General features: G+C 39.1%; 1 long non-coding RNA gene across 4 annotated transcripts in view; it reads left to right on the top strand.

Annotated features, from left to right (window-relative positions):
* Positions 1 to 15,928, top strand: part of LOC113593339 (uncharacterized) — a 308,036-nt gene that overhangs the window by 148,669 nt on the left and 143,439 nt on the right. For all 4 annotated transcript variants that reach the window (XR_008299829.1, XR_008299827.1, XR_008299830.1 and 1 more), the window contains one exon: positions 15,260 to 15,423. This is a non-coding gene — a long non-coding RNA (uncharacterized LOC113593339). The remainder of the gene's footprint in view (positions 1 to 15,259; positions 15,424 to 15,928) is intronic.

Here is a 15,928-nt window from a genome sequence, read left to right on the forward strand (position 1 = left end):
ATAAAGCAAGTGATTGACAATAGCCAACATTTCCTGGGTGCTCGCCTTGTCCAGGGCACTGTTCTAATGGGATTCATTCATTGAATTTTTCCCACAACCCTCTAAGAAGGTGGTATCGTATCTCCCAGAGGAAAATAATTTGCTAAAAGTCACAAGTCTAGTAAGAAGTAGAACCTGGATTTAGAATAGGCTCTCCTGTCCTAAAGCAGCTCTATTTATATTTTACTTTGGTCCTTGAGGGCCTGTCAACATACTGGAAGAAAGGAAGGAAATAAAATTAAATATATAAATAGTCATAGAGCAAACTATCAGATGGAAAAGTAAAAGTGTTCTGAAGTTGAAAAAAGGAGGAATTACACCCATTTTCATCAAAACTGAAAAGTCTTATTATTAAAGTGGCCTATTGACTGGCATATTGAGGATAGTTTATATTGGAAGAATTGGAGCTGATTCAAGGCATTATGAGTAGAAAGAAAAGTAAGAGCAGAGGTGTATGGCAGGGTATGAGGCATGTCGTAGGATGAGCAAGTAGTCAGTTTGGTAAGGTATGGGCTAAGGAACAGTAGTAGTAGCTGGTGAAACTGGAGAGGTAACATGAGGAATAACCAGGCAATGTATGGAAGTGTTGAATCACTATATCATACACCTGAAACTAATATAACACTGTATATTAACTAACTGGAATTCAAATAAAAACTTTAAAAATGTGGAAGAATATTAAATGCTAGGTCAAAGAGTTTTAGAACTTAGCAATGTTGAAGTTTTAGAATTCTTTAATAAGAAAAATGATTAAAGCACTGTTGGGGAAATATTGCCTAGCCCTGGGATTTTATTATATTTATCATTGATTCCACTTCTAGTTTTAAACTATATAAGATGAAATATCTATACGAGGATTAGGGAATAAGGAAAGGAGAAGCAGAGATGAGATTCACTTTTAGTAAGACCCAGGAGGAACCAGTCACTATAGTGGTTATCACGTTAAATCTGAGTGAGTGGTTTGCAGGATGGACGGGACAGAGGAGAGCTCATGGCCGTTGGTCACTGGTTCCACTCCCTGGCCACACTGTAGAATCAATCACCTGGGGCACTCTCAGTATCCCGACACCAAGGGCACATCCCAAATAAATCACATCAGGATTCTCTGAGATTCCAATTCAGATGTCAGTATTTTTAAAATTTCCAGAGAGATTGTATTGTGTCACTAAGACTGAGAACTATTGCTCTAATAAGTCATGAGGATTTGATCTTCAGGGCTGACAGTGAAAATGGAAAAGAGGAAAGGAATCTGAAAAATAGTTTGAAAGGAAAATCAACATTTCTTTTTGAAAACACTAGGAAAATTGCTTCCATAGCCCATTCATTAAATTAAAAAACAACAACAACAAAACCCAAAAAAAAAACGCCCAAAACTTCCACGGAATAAACACATGCGGAGAATTTGACAAGCTTCATCAGAACATAGAGCTGCATTGATACCAAGGCAAAGAGTCGTCCAGGGTGGGTTGCTTAGTAATAACCCCAGAGTGAGGAAAACTTCTCCTATCTCCTTCATAGAGGGTGTAGGAACATCAAATGCAGTAATACAGGATAAAGAACTCAAATGAAAAGGCAGCACTCTATTCATGTGAGCCATTACTTTAAGAATCCCGCTTACTAGCTTTGCATTAAACTTAGATTCCCTCTCCCCTGGGATAATTTTGTGATCCACGGTGTAATCCTTAAAAACACCTTTGGGAGTTGTTTCTGGAACTTCAATAAGTTGAACCCCAAATTCTAAGTTCATATGTTGTACCCATTGCTCTGCCAACGGAATTGATTCCTTTGCTACCTCACTTTCTTTTCCTTTTTTTAAATTAAAAAAAAATTGAGTATAGTTGACCCACTATATTTCATTAGTTTCAGGTATACCACACAGTGATTCAGCATCTCTCTATATAATGCTATACTCACGCCAAGTGTTACTACCATTTGCTACCTCATTTTAAATAACAACAGCAACAAAAGCTACCTAAATTTTTGATAATCACTTATGGATTCAGCTCTTGGTTACCTTTGACTGAATAAGTAACTGGATGCCAACAGTCAAGGGGTTTGTCCCTACTGTCTTTGTCAACCTTTCCTGTGTTTTCCAGGGGAACATTCAAACTGGTTGCAAGACAAATCATGTACCTTTACTCTACACTTTGACTACTGACTGCTATTACTCTTAGAAGTTATTTTCAAATGAATTCCAATATGCTACCAAACTTTAACTAAGCAGGTTTATGTTATTTTTTTTAAGTTTTTATTTGATTTTATTTTTTGAGAGACAGCACGTGAACAGGGGATAGGCAGAGAGAGAAGGGAACAGAAGATCTGATGCAGGCTCCATGTAGACAACAGCGAGCCCAATGTGCGGCTCGAACCCATGAACCAGGAGATCATGACCTGAGCTGAAGTCTAGCACTCAACCAACTGAGCCACACAGATACCCCAATCAGGTTTCTGTTATATTTTTACCAGCATATAAGGAAAGGAGGTTAGAAAAGGAACAAAATGAATTTGAGCCACCCCCTTTAAAAATGTAATACAAATGAGACTTGCCTCCCACCATTACCTTTGGAAACCCTATCCAGTCTCAAAATTATGAATATCAATTATTTTACCCAGTACTTTATACCCCCAAAATGTTTTACAATCACATTTAGCTAATCCTCATAAAATCCCATTGAGGCATGCTAGAGTTAATATTCTCATTTCATAGCTAGAGAAATCATGGTTCAGAAACATTAAAGAACTTCTAAGAGACTGAACAAGCCAGTTGAAAAGTGAGATTGAAGGAACATGTAGCCACTCACCCTTCTGATGCTCTCCGCCCTCCCTAAGAAATTTTCATGTTAATATATTCCACTGGACGACTTTTCTTTCCTTTAACTCCATGGATTTACTGGGCCAAAATCTTTATATTTGGTAATAGGTCCACTAAGTAATCAAAGACAGAATTTTTGAAAGGTTACTTAAGTTCTCTGCAATCCAAGCATCTTTGTAAAAAAAAAAAAGTACTGATTCAGAAGAGTGAGAAACTAGGTCTAAGATAATTCCTGAAATCACACACTGCTTCACATTGTTGGAGTGGTAAGAAGTAGAACACCAAATGCAGGGTCCAGGCCAAAGAAAAATTTATGGATGTGTGTAATGAAGTCAGTTTTCCCTGTTTTGCCTTATTTTCCTGTTTCTTTCCTCCCAGCTACATCAGTGTTTAACCAACCAAATTTATTTATTCAACATACTGTTACTGGGAGTCTATTATGGGTCGGGCACTTCATAAAATACTGGAAATATACAAGGATGAATAATAAATACACTATCCCAGTCCTGTGGTTCACAGCTTAGGAGGGGAGATAGATACATAAACAAACAGCTAAGGCTACAATGTGTCACACACTGCTGCTGGGTTGGAAGTAAAGGAGGGTGAGAGAACACAAAGGAAATGCTAATTAACGGTCCAGAGAAAGGAAGCACTGGCTGTGGTAGAAGCCGCCTCTTCCCTAGGTCTTAAGTGAGTGTGTAGGAGTTTGCCAAGGAGAGGAAACAACACATGGAAGGGGGAAAAAAAAAAGGTGATGTGCTTTCTAAGCATATTTAATTACATTCTAACAAGATTCTAAGTCTTGGCTGGAAAGAGTAAGTAGTGTTTTCCTGAGCTGAGGCCTTCTCCACCTGCTCCAGATCAAAGTCATAGTCAGCAGCTCATTATACATTTTCAAATTTGCACAGCCTAAGTCTAAGTAGTAAGGGACACAGAAACATCAGAGGCTGAAAAGACAGGTGGTTTTAAAGTTAGGAACCTCAAATTCAAGGTCATGATTTGGGGAAATAAGAAGGGAGACAAGAAAAGCGAGAGAGGCTAGAGAAGGAAGAAAAGGGAAACAAAGAAGAACTGGCATTAACATTTACAAAATTGTTCTCTTGGGTGTGATCACCCAAGACTGGGCCTCATAAGACCGGGCCTTATGAGGTTATTGTATCAAATGCATTAATGATGATGAAAGTGCTTTGTAAAATGCAGAAGCTGTCCAAACAAGTACCATTATCACTGAGGGTGAGCTTCAGCCCATAATGGAGAGGGGGCCCATTCTCGGGTCCAAATGCAGCTGTGCTCCAAGAGCTGCCATCTCTGAAGAGAAGACAGAGATGAGAGGACTTCTGGGAAGAACTGAAAGGGCATATGCGTGCAGGGGGGTGTGACCTCTCTCGGCTCTGTTGCATTGCAGAGGGAATTTCTTGTGCCAGCTCAGCCATAGCCTGCCTTTCCTACAGGATATCAAGCTCCAAGTTTACAGTTCCTATCAGGGAGTCTCTTTGTTTGAACAAAGCCTCATTTGTTAGGAAGTGTCACAGATCATCGTGTATCAGATGCAAGATTGAATGTCCCTCAAGCACAAAGACATGCAAAGCTATGCCAGGATACCAGCAATGGGGCTTTTCACCATGAGAAAACAGATGGTCAGAGGGAAAAAGGCCAGTCTTTATGGAAAAGAAATTCTTCCAACCCACCCCCACCCATTCCCCACTTCCCTTTTCTCCCCCACCCCACCCCCTGCTCTCCTTTCACTCCATTGCCCTGACAGGGAAACATTCGATATGCTGCAACATCATCTGATGTTTGTGTCCTTTTAATTAAACCAAGAGATCTGGAATAGGGACGCCCTTGTCTTCCCAGAGAAATGATTTCAAAAAGAAGATAATAGAACCTCTTTTTCTTCAGGCTTGCAAGAGCCTTGTGTGTAATTTGTCCTTTGCAAGAGCAATCAAAGATAACCGGTACGCAATTGATTACGGGCTTTGTGTCCTTTTAATTACTTGTTTCTACACACTGGTTTAGTTACATGCTGAAAGCAGATCTGTCTGAGTTCTCTCTAAGCTGCAGTGCTTTCTTCTGCTTACATGGTTGAATAATAAAGCTATTAGTAAGCCACCACCACATAGAACAATCCTATCAGACTGAGATAGATCTTGAATCTTGCCTTTCTTTATTCTTCCAATAGGCTATTAGATGTTTTTATGGAAAACAAGGTTAAAGAACACAACACTATTGCTTAGCTATACAAAAATACACTACAATTTCAGGAGAGTAAAGTCTTCCTTATTCCTCAAGGAGAGTTCACAAAGACAGAAAGGTTAGAATTTATAGAGCACATTTTTAGTTGTTTTTTTTTTTTCTTAATTGGCAAAGATAAGAATGCATTTTTTCTCTCTTTTTGCTGAACACTAATCTATTGACTGGTATAACTGAATTACTTTCAAAAACCATAGGAAAAACCTAAAAAGTTAGTTAGCACAATACATAGATCGGAGTTGTTATTTTTGTATTTCATGTACTGAAAAACGCTGTCAAATCAGCAAATGCCAGATGAAAATATAGGAACAATTTTATTATTTTAAGCTCTACCTAAAAACAGACACAATAAAAGATGAGTTTGCTAATGATAGAAAACTGACCAAATCTCTATGCCGCTATTTACTTACCTGCTACTAACTTCTACCCTAGAGAGAAAGAACAGCTAATGGTTGTAACCACATAAAAGAAAACCATCTAATTTCAGTATGTAGACTCTGAGACTACAGCTGCTGAAATAGGAAATGAATGGAAAGCTTAGCCAAGTGTGTGATCCCCAGTAAGCACACTAGATCCAAGGGCCCAGCCTCCTGCTTTACCAAATCTCCAGAGATGTGAGCTACTGCAAATGGTGAACCTACCCCAAAGTCTGGGAAAACCTGGGAATCTAGATCCCCACCCACCTGCCATGCTCAGATCCTTTATGCATCACGTCTCCCATGACATTAGATTCCTTCTCCTTCCCAGAAATGCTCTCTACTTGGCAAGCATGTATCTATCTCAAAGTGTCTGATGTGTCCTTGGTGACATGGGAAAGACCAACATTTACCTTCTTTGAATTATGGTTCCTTCTGACAAAGAGTGTGTAGTCTAGGCAAGGAAACGAGCTTTCAACACATGAAATAGTCAATGGAAAATGAACATATGAGTTCTAACTTAGAGGAGAAGGAAATCAATATAAAAAGAGCAGACAGATGAGACCTCGTGTGGGATGTAAACTGTGCTGAAGCATAAGGGACTATAAAGCAGATTGGGAAAGGCAAAGAAAAGAGGAGAAAGCATTCTAACATGGCTTCATGAGGCAGTGAGGAGTAAGGCAAGAGTATGAATAGGGAGAAATGTAAAGTTAGGAACTATGGACAAGATCAGACTGATTACAAAAAGATCAGACTTATGTACCAGACCAACTTTTCTTTCCTTTTTCTTTTAACAAATATTTATCCAGCACACTCTGCTAAGTGTTGAACTAAGCCCTGGAGATTATAAAACACATAAGATACAGATTCTATTCCCATGAGACTCCTCATCAGATGGAAAAGACAAACCGAGTATACCAACCATCAAAATGTACAAGTATTTGTATGCCATTCTAGGAGATCTTCATAGTTACATTAACAAAATAGGACTGTACATTTGATATGTTTATCTTATACCCAATATAACGTATTATCTTGCTGATAGCTATAACATATGTTCCTATGTCATGTTCCTCCCTGCTGATTATTAGTTGATTAGTATTTCATGAATCCTATTCTGTTTCTGTTTTCTTCCCTCTCCAACTGTTTCCTTTTTTCAGCATTTTGTCTTCATTATCAGACAATTTCATTTAGCTCTTATTGGATCTCTCCTCTGATGTTTCACATTATTAGGGTTCTTCCCCAAGTTTCAGTCATTGTTTCTTAAAACAACTAAGTATATATATGTACATAATTAAAAATATGTATGTGTGTGCATATATATATGTATATTATGTGTATTTATATATGTAAAGGGGTCTTAGAAAGCTGGAGTATTGATATGAAAACCACAGTAAGCTGACCTTTGGGAAAATATACCTAAGCATTATAAACACACAATTTAGTGAAATACATGTTTAAACACCGGTTTTATATGGTTCTATAATAGAGTTATAAGCAAAGTACTATGGGAGAACAGAAGGAAGGCCAACCTGCAACTATAGGGGATGAATTTGATACAGATCTACCCCTTTGAGTAGCAAAATGAGTATGTAGTATATGTAGTATACATAAAAACAGATATTACAGTATCTATGTAGTATATGTAGTATAACCTAAAAACAGGTTCTATGTAGTATAACCTAAAAACAGATATTACAATTTCCTTATCTGCCCCTCTTCCTTTGGTGAATCTTCTCCCAAGTTATTTAGAAACGAAGTATTTCTGGTTTCCTTCTCTTACAAATGCCCGCCCAACAGAATGTGCATTGTTGGTGGGTTCTGATGCAAATCGCTTCTCAGCAGAAGCCACTCTGCCATTATAGTCTAATTTGCAGCCAAGCTGGCTTTCAGCTGGTGCCTTGTCCTTGGGCTATCGTTCACTGTCAGAGCCTCTCCAGGGCGCACCAGCTGTTATCTTAACAACGGAGAAGGAGGGAAGCAGTCATATGTCACTGATTCCCAAGAAAAGCCTGCCTTGGGTGCTGCCATAATTCCACCTTGGTTCCGGGATGGATAATTGTGTAGCTAGGATCAGGGCCGCCCCTGGGCAAGCTAGGGAAGTACATAATATATTTCTTAATTAATATCCATTTTTCCTTGGCCCCTACCTTTCTCAGGCCTCAGGCCAGACTGAGCAATTCCTGAACTTTCTCAGGATACCCTCTTTGGATAAGGATTCAATCTATATAACAGTGATTTTCAACTGAAGTGCTAATATTTCCCCCAAAACAAACTTCGCACATATGTATACATGCACACACAAACACACACACAAATGTAAAATTTTGCATACAGTGTCAGGTAATTTACAAAATTCTCTGTGAGGCCAGCCTAGGATAAGAACCCCTGTCTTAACATTTTCTCTTTGTCTTTTTTCCATCTCCATCCTGATTCCCGTTCTTTCACACCTCATTCTTTGATAAGAAAGAACATTCTAATCTAATTTAGAAGAAAGTGTTCACAAATATTTTTAAATATATACCTTTTTAAAATGTATTTACTTTTTAATAAAAGGGTCAATGAAATAACCGATTCTAGAGCTGGTTAAAACCAAACTCCAACCAAAAGGAACTATGGATTTATTTCCTCTGCACCCTCTGCTCACGCAAATAAGACAACCGTAATAAACTTGTTTTGTGAAACTTTACTTGCAAGGAATTCTGAAAAGAAGTTTCTTACTTTGCTTCTGAGGGTAATTAAGTATTAAGTTGGAGAAACCAATGGCTAAAATCCCCTTCCCTCTGACTTGTGAGCAATGGTGATCCAGTTTTAACATTTGCTTACTGCCCCCCAATGACTACATTTTCTGGAAGCACCACTTAATTTATTGCACAGCTGTGGGTAGTACTTGATCATCCGTGGGCAGGTGTCTCAAACGGCTATTGGTATCGTCACTTCTCCTGGTGGCGTTCAAAATGGCTCTGGCCTTCTCTAGGAAGGGAGAAACTAATAATTAGAAAGGTTCATGAGAGTACACCACTAACTAGGTAAATATATGTGCAGAAGAACTGGGAGCTAAAGGAAGACTTTTAAAAACTGTAATCCTACATTGCCATCCTCTCCCAGAGTGCCAGAGTAATAGGTATCTCATCTGAGTATTTCATAAAATGAGTTGGCTCTGAAATCCTGCTTAATTCCATCTGATAAAATATGTTAAATGATCTTATCATTTCTATACTAAACTTAAACAAAATTTTTGAAAAAATGGGCAATTGCATTGGGTGACTCCTGAGCCAAACTTGGATCTTTGTTAGGCTCTTGAAAAAATCAAGCTAGAAAAACCTTTGGAGGCACTAGAGTGAAAAAGTTTCAGTACCTGAAGGATCAGGCCATGTTGGTCCTGTATGTTATAAGACAAATGATGAAAACATGAGGTATGCTACTCCGTCTTCCTCAGTGACTGTTTTAAACGTTGCTAATTGATTACGACATATTTTTCTGTGTAGCAGAGACATAGTCTCAGAATCCTTCTGAGCACAATTGTACAAGCATTCTCTACCAGTGTTTAAAAGTGACAGATGAGATAGAGCTCATTTGCTATTTCTGTGCTAGATCATTTATAGAGTCACTGGGCTATCGCAAATGCAACAGAACTACTTGTGCTACACTGGATAGAGGACAACAGTCCAATGTAACTGTTCTCCATGCCATGTGACTGGAGCTGGAGCAGGAGTCCCAAACCACAGCCTCTGGGCCAAAGCTGACTTGCCAAATGACTTTGTAAATAAAGGCTTATTAGAACAACAGCCACACCCAATTGTTTATATACTGTGTATGACTGCTTTACCTACTTTAAATTACATGAGCCAATAATTCAACAAACTAGTCTCAGTTTAAGTTTTCATTTTCATTCAAGAATGACACATAGTTCAAACCTCTAGATTCTGGTTTGGACTCCATGAAGATCTTTATCTCCTCCAAGGAGTTAATATGAGAACTTTCTATAATAGCAGAAAAGACAAACCAAGAAGCTGTGATTGACTTATAGGTCCTAATGGCATTTGTGTTGAAAACCATGAAAGCATGCTCCTACCACCAGAAGCAGATATGGAAGATGATGCAAAACCAGGGTTCTTTTCCCTTCCTGTTTCCCTTGCCTTCCCATCACCTCTTTCTCCAGCATAGGGATTCAGGTTTGGCTTTTACAGAATCCATGAGACTTTTTCTAAGACGGAAAATGAATCCCTGGTTAGCTCTGTGGTCAAACAACATGTAAAACCTTAGCAACCGCCTAGCCCTAAGGGTTACGAAGGCTCTGATAAGGAGGTATGCCTGTTAACACAGCACCAAGCTGCAATTATAGATTTCTATTTGTAAGCTGCTCTATATATTCATGTTTATGTCAACTCTGATAAACTCTGTGTAATTCTTTTCATAGCATTCTGTTCTCAATTTACTGTTTATAAAGGATCAAAACAGAATAATTCCTTCAGGAGTTGTAAGACACAAAAAAGAGAAAGGGAAGTAACATTTCTTGAACACCTCCTCTGTGCTAAATACTGAGGTTTATGCTTTCCCATGCACAATTCCATTTATTCCTTGTAACATCCAGTGACACAGAAACAATTCCATTTATTTTATTAAAGGTTTCCTGACACGGATGAACTCAACATACAACTCTGATGACTGCATAACGAAAACTCAACTCTCATTCTTAAAAAATGTTTTCCACAGAGAATGATTCCTGGGTTTCTGTGCAATGCCATAGATTTTTTTTTCCCGTTGTTCCAAACCTCTGATATCCAAAGAGAAGGAAATGGGGGCCGGGGTAGAAAAGGAAAGGGGAAGAGGTCAAGAAAATGTTGGGAAAGGAGTCAAGAGAAAAATCTGGGAAAGAAAAATGAAGGATGCTATTTCTCATCCTCAAAACTACTGTTAAAGCATATTCCCAAAAGACATTCCTGTCCCTAGCGAAGGAACCAGATGAAACTACGTGTGTGCCTGATAGGAGCAGATGTGTTTCCACAATCAATGGTGAGAGATAATAAAATCCTTTGATGGGAACTTCAAGGAATACAGTGTCAGCCTGGCATTATTTAATCTCACCATACCTGGCAGCCACGAGGACAGATTTCTGAGAGGTTTTGCTATGACAAGAATAAAAGGATCCCAAACAGGAAATTCCTGCTGATGTTCTGTAGCTGGGTCTATTGTAAAGACTTCAAAATCAGCTTAAGCAACACAGCATTGAAGAATGGCTAACTGCTCACTTAATACCTCTGCTCCTTTGCCACAGTTCCAAAGCCACAACGACCTCGCCGCGGTAGAGGGTGATAATGCTGGGAGTGGAAGAATAAATAGGCGGAGTTCTGCACTTGGACAGCAGTGCACTGGAAGGGACAAGAGGTCAGTCAGCTTTCAGAGGCATTTTCCAAGTGACTGGCAAATGCTTAGCGTTTTCATCCCGGTTTACCAAGGAAGGGAGAATGAACTGCAACCATATTCTGCTGAGTTTTAATGGCAGACAGACTTGGTGGATATCTTTCAGGTTTATTCAGCTTTATTCAGCACATTCTTCTGCCAACTGAGCTGTAAAGTAACACTGTTTGACAAAACCAGCATAGATATCATGCAAGTCATTTGACTGTTTCTGCTTTTTCCCACCCCCCACACCCTCTAGCAAAGGGTAGATTTAACCAAATGATAGTATAATGCAGAGATTTTCTTTTTCTTTTTTTTATGCCAATCCAGATTTTGCCAATCTGGATTAGCAGTTAAACTGCTTTTTCTTTGGGATGTTTCCAAGTCTTTCTTCTTTAGCAGAATTCACTAACCCCTAACAACTAGTGCTTCTCCATGCTGCATCTTCCAGAAGTTACAGGGGAGTGGTGAGTGGTGTTGAGTGTATAAAGTCTGTGAAGTCTGAAGCAAGATTACTTGAATTCACATTATGGCTCTGCCACTGTGTAATCTTGGGCGAGATAATTAACCTATCAGTTTACTTATCTATAAACTAGGAAGCATCCTGCCTTGTAGGGCTTTTTTTTTTTTTAATTTATTTTTATTTTTGAGACAGAGACAGACAGAGCATGAGCAGGGGAGGGGCAGAGAGAAAGGGAGACACAGAATCCGAAGCAGGCTCCAGGCTCCGAGCTGTCAGCACAGAGCTTGATGTGGGGCTCGAACTCAAGGACCATGAGATCATGACCTGAGCCAAAGTCGGACACTCAACCGACTGAGCCACCCAGGAACCCCAACTGCCTTGTAGGGTTTCTATGCAGTTCAATGTGCTGATGCAGTCATATCACTTAACAGAATGCCTTGAATAGTATAGGAAAAGCTCTAAACACTCTCTCTCTCTATATGTGTGTGTGTGTGTGTGTGTGTGTGTGTGTGTGTGTGTGTGTGTGTGTATGCTGTTATTGCAATCATTTGTTCTCATCAGGAAGTTTTATGATGGTCTTTTTTAAAAACCTTGTGGAAACTTCGTCTCCCCCTGTATTGAAACAGTAGTCAGCTTTTTCTTTAGTGCTAAGCAACATGCCACAAGTTCCCTTCCCTCTACCCATGAGCTATGACTTCTGACCCATTTCTAATGGAGTGTTTCCTGGCTCCCTGTGACTCTAACAACAGATTGTTATTATTTCTTTGTATCTTGCAATGCAGTATTCTTTCCTCTATATCTAGCAGGCAAAAAGAATATAAGAGGGGAAAGCACAGGTGGAAAAAAAAAAGACACTGAAAGGAAAGCTAGATGTATCTCATGCTATGAACTTCTCCTGGTTTCTCATTTTGATAGTTGAGATTAGCCATCTATTTATGATGCATAGGTCACTTGCATTAGGGAAAAAAAGAAAAAAATTACAACCCTTTTGTCTTCAGATCTTATTTTAGTGTAGCTGTGCATACTTTTACACTCAGTAATTGATGAACCTTAAATTGTTAGGTGGTTTTAATAGAAACCTGAACCCATTAAAAAAAACCCAAACAAGTCTATCTCTGCAGATAGTAGCACCACTTTCTTGAGGCTTTCTGTATAAAGCGACTTACATTCACAAAAGCAGTGCCTTCAGCTAGAGGAGTTATTTTCTTATTGGTACTCAATATCCCTGCAATTCTTGTTCATGAAAAAGAAATTGACTGCAAATGAAGAGAAGTAGGGAGGGAAAAAGAAAAGACAAAAAAGAAAGGAAAATGACTGATGTGCTCAAGACATCGGTGTGAAATCCACATCTCCCTTTCGATTCATTCTGAATTCAGCAAGTGGTGCATGACACATGCCAAAGTTGGATCATGAGTACAAGCTGTACAGATGTGCCCATCTGGTATGCAGGTGTTTGCACTGAGTCTCCCCAGCCAAACTTCCAGGGGGTAGCATTTTTGTGGAGCTGGCTCCACACTAGTAGAGGGGAAGAAAAAAAAGGAGACCACCCACTGATACTAAATAAATGGTGCCACTTCTTGGTTGACCACATACCCTCAAAGAGTGGTTCTTAAATTTCATATGCACCAAGATCACTTGAGCAGCTTTATAAAAATGCAGAACCTTGCGCCCCTGCCCAAGAGATTTATATTCAGCATATACCGATGTACGTTCCAGAATTCTCTTTTCAACAAACATTCTAGGTTGTTCTAACCTAAGTGTTCCTTAGTCTGCAGTTTGAGAAACATTACTCTAACACATAGAATAAAATGGGTAAAGGAACATCTAGGGGAAGGAAAGCAGTTTTATAAAGTTTGCAGCCTTCCTCCTCATTGTGTGAGTACTCCTCGTAACATTCACAAACAGAATATTTAACTGGAAAACCAGGGGGGAAAAAAGTGTTTGATAAAGCAAACTCTGGGTATTAACAAATCATTTAAAATTTTTTGTCTCTATCGCTTAGGTTTTATATGTACAAAGGGCAACTAAGCAAAACTCAGTTTTATTTTTTTTCTAAATTTTTTTTCAACGTTTTTTATTTATTTTTGGGACAGAGAGAGACAGAGCATGAACGGGGGAGGGGCAGAGAGAGAGGGAGACACAGAATCGGAAACAGGCTCCAGGCTCTGAGCCATCAGCCCAGAGCCCGACACGGGGCTCGAACTCACAGACCGCGAGATCGTGACCTGGCTGAAGTCAGACGCTTAACCGACTGCGCCACCCAGGCGCCCCAAAAAACTCAGTTTTAGAATGCAAATGATACAGAGGTAGCGAAGATGGTAGCCTTGAACCCATTCACAAGTCCTTCCCCGTTTCACATGAATATTTGGCAACTGGTAACTATATCCTATGCCCTGGTGTTCAGTGTGTCTCTGTGAGAGCTATAAAATATGAACACGTATCCCTAATAATTCTTTGAAGTAGTTCTCAGCAACCAAGAGCCACTTACCTACTCACTTATCCCAAGATTGGGAAATGGAAGGAAAAGATAGAACTGAGGAAACATTCAAGAACCAGATCATGGAAGTAATTTTTCAATCACGTTGAGTTTAGACTTTATTCAGTAGGTGATAGGAAATCATAGAAGCATTTTGATTAGAGAAAGGTAATGATCACAGTTATTTTAAAGATTCCACATAGGTTATAAACTCTGAGGGTTTTATATTAGTGTATATGAAAGAATTCTGCTGAAAACAAAATTGATGTGTTTAATAACATATTGATGTGATTAAATTACAAGTCATTAATATAATTATTCACATATCAATACACTCCTCCCTCATTTAAACAAACATTTGTTTGTTTTAAAACAAACAAAAAACCAAAATCAGAATCTAGCTCTTTTCATTAGCATTAAGAATACATTTCTAAGAATAATGTCCATTCAATAAACATTTATTTTCATGCCCATGTTATGTTAGGCACTCTGCTAGGTGTTGGGGAGCTAAACAGGGAGGGCCTCCACTCTCAAGGTGTTTATAGTCTGCTGAGACAGACACTGAACAAATAATCAAACAAGCTGTGGGTTTTCCAAAATGGCTCTTTGCTATTCCTGCTATTCCTAGCAATGCTGTGCTTTCATTGCTTTTAACGTGTGAGTCCTTTCCCTGTTCCACCTTTCTTTAAGGGCACCTTTAACAGAGGTCTCAAACTTGCTGCCTACAGATCTATTTTATTTGGCCCACACAATGGTAAGGTCCACTTTCTTAAAAAAAAAAAAATTGAATTCCTTGCCAACATAAAATATGAGCGTCTGGTTTCTCTTGAATAATTGGTCATACTGAACCTCAATTACCATAAGGGAGCAAGTGCCCAGAGTTGCATAGCAGCTGTCTTCTTCAGAAATAATGTGTTCCACCTACTTAGCCACCTTTAAGCCCGGTCCAAATCACCTCCTGACATGTGGGCCAAGGATCTATTGACATTGATCATCTTCCTTCAGTTGCTATTTTTCCTACCCCTGGCTCAGTTCACTCATCTACAGTACTTGCTAGCCTCTCTGAGACAGTTTAGTTTGCAACTCCCACTCCACAGAGAAAAACTCAGCAATCTTTTTACAAAATCCTCTCTGGCATGCTCTCTCACCTCTGCTTGTCAAGATTCTAGACTAAGTAAATAAACAAAGATTGTTCAGCAGTTTACTTATTCAAATATTCCATCAACTTCTCTCTCCAGCTGTGCCTTTCCTTAGATCCATTTGTCCCAAGCAAACCAGATTACTTATTGGTCAGTCCCAAATATGACCTGCTATTTTCACTGTCTTCAATCCTACTGGAATTTCTGTATCTAGAACTCAGGCCAGGTCCCTAAACTCTGTCCAATTCTGTCTATCCTCAGGTCCAATTCAAATCCCCCACCTCTTCCAGGAAGCCATTCCTGACTGCCTAGCTGGATGTGGTATAGCCTCCCTGTGAACCCTCATACCACCATACCAGAATCTCTGTAAGGACCTTCAAGCTTTCTACCTCACAACATACTTTCTACATTTCAACTCTCTGAAGGTAGGAATCCCATCTAATTTATCCTCCTTTTCTCACTTGCACAGCACATAGCAGAAAACAGTGATCATTTGCACAATAAATGAAGAGAGATTTTACAACTCGTGGTAAGGGGAATAGGAAGATGCTAAATGTATTAACTTCCTGTAAGTTATCTCTAGTTGTTTTCAATGCTCAAGCCACACAGAGGTGCACTTGTTTAGGATTGTTTTATAATTGAATTATTATTCCCTACTTTTCCCATCCTACACGTGTGTCCAGTGGAAACATGTTCATCCATTTCATGTGTTTTTTCAGTCCCTTACTTCAGAATCTAGTCCAAGAGATTTTCTCTTTCCTCTCTTTAAAATGTTACACAGAATAACTTTAAGTCTTGGTTCTAGACTCTTGAGCTATAACAAAGTTTGGGATTTATCTTGTTTTCCTTGACTCTAAGCCCTCAAGGGCACAAACTCTTAGCCATCATGTCTTGTATGACTAAATAAATGTTTCTGTTACAAGTGCCTTT

This window comes from Acinonyx jubatus, chromosome A1 (genome assembly GCF_027475565.1).
Source record: "Acinonyx jubatus isolate Ajub_Pintada_27869175 chromosome A1, VMU_Ajub_asm_v1.0, whole genome shotgun sequence".
In the NCBI taxonomy this organism is placed as follows: domain Eukaryota; kingdom Metazoa; phylum Chordata; class Mammalia; order Carnivora; family Felidae; genus Acinonyx; species Acinonyx jubatus.